The sequence below is a fragment of the Mandrillus leucophaeus genome, unplaced genomic scaffold (assembly GCF_000951045.1).
Source record: "Mandrillus leucophaeus isolate KB7577 unplaced genomic scaffold, Mleu.le_1.0 Scaffold629, whole genome shotgun sequence".
In the NCBI taxonomy this organism is placed as follows: domain Eukaryota; kingdom Metazoa; phylum Chordata; class Mammalia; order Primates; family Cercopithecidae; genus Mandrillus; species Mandrillus leucophaeus.
The window spans coordinates 2116140-2117951 of record NW_012106797.1 but is presented as its reverse complement, the minus strand read 5'-3'; positions in this window follow the sequence as shown (position 1 = coordinate 2117951).

The following is a 1812-nucleotide window of genomic DNA, read 5'->3' as shown; positions in this document are numbered from 1 at the left end:
TTCTTGGAGCTTCTAATCATTTCCTAAAAGAGGGTTTGTCATGTATTAAAAATAGTGGTCAAGAGTACTGGCCGGTCGCAGTGACTCACGCCTGTAATCCTAGCACTTTGGGAGGCCGAGGTGGGTGAATTGCCTGATCTCAGGAGTACGAGACCAGCCTGGGCAACATGGTGAAACCCCATCTCTACTAAAAACACAAAAAAACAAAAAGTACATTATACGGCCGGGAGCAGTGGCTCATGCCTGTAATCGTAACACTTTGGGAGGCCAAGGCAGGTGGATCACCTGAGGTCAGCAATTTGAGACCAGCCTGGCCAACATGGCAAAACCCCATCTCTACTAAAAATACAAATTTAGCTGGGCCTGGTGGCGGGTGCCTATAATACCAGCTACTTGGGAAGCGAGACAGGAGAATTGCTTGAACCCAGGGCGGGAGTCGGAGGTTGCAGTGAACCGAGATCATCCCACTTCACTCCAGCCTGGGCGAAAGAGTGAAACTCTGTCTCAAAAAAAGTACATTATACTCTAGAAAAGGATTATCATCCAAAGCCTTGATTTCTCGCTTTGAAGAACTCTGAAAATTATTCAACTAAAGTAACTATTGTCAGTGGCAGTCATGGCTCCTGTTCTGAGGTAGCCAAACTCATATTGAAAACAAATCTATCCACTGGGTGTGGTGGCTCACGCCTGTAATCCCAGCTCTTTCGGAGGCTGACGTGGGCGGATCACCTGAGGTCAGGAGTTCAAGACCAGCCTGGCCAATATGGTGAAGCCCCGTCTCTACTAAAAGTACAAAAATTAGATGGGCGTAGTGGTGCATGCCTGTAGTCCCAGCTGCTTGGGAGGCCGAAGCAGGAGATGTCAAGGAGGAAGAAGTTTTCTTGATGCATAGTGCCAGATGTTGAAAAGAGTTTCACCATCTTTTGGTCAGAAGCTGAAGGACCAAAAATAGATCTCAGTATTATTTACGTTTGTATTTTTCATAGCTTTGTTAGCATGTTCACGAACATCATCACCTGCCCTAAAAGGCTATAGGGCATTTGTATCGTTTACTCAATTTATGAAATGAAGTACTGAGGGATTGTGGTTACTTATCCTAAAATCCCATGTTCCGAACATATTGCTTCCAGACCTAGCTTTAAGAAAACTAGTTACTCAGTCACTAATGACACGTGCCTTCTTAACTCATGGATACTGCAATTCTTAAACATAAGATACCCAAGTTTTGATGGTTTTGTCTTGGGTAGAGACAGGGTTTCTCCATGTTGCCCAGGCTGGTCTTGAACTCCTGATCTCAAGCAATCCACCTGCCTCAGCCTCCCAAAGTGCTGGGGTTACAGGCGTGAGCCACTGCACCAGGTCTGATACTTATTAGTAGGCTCTGCCTTGATCCAAGTTTTCAGTGTAGGGTTTTTCTCAAGATACGCTCTAAATTAGAAGCTGTGGTTTATTGCAGGGAATTGTGGGAAGAGGTATGATGGGTAAGAATGGGAATCAAATGCTTGCCTTACCAAGTCACTGCGGTATTTTTCATATTCTAGTTTTTAAGTTTAATCCTCCTAAATTTTAAGACTTAATAGGTGACCAGCTATACAGCTTGCATTACCCCCACTTGCAAACCAGCAGGCATGTACTATTTGGTTGTATTCACTGTTAAAATATCACTAATACCTTGGGTCCTTTGCTAGAACCTGTGGTGGAAAAATGGCACCAAAAGCATATCGAATGAAAGGAAGGTAATGTATATTAATGTCTCTCTGCAGTTTGGCCATGCAATTTTGTCTCTGGCTTCTCTGACATGTGACAGAATAA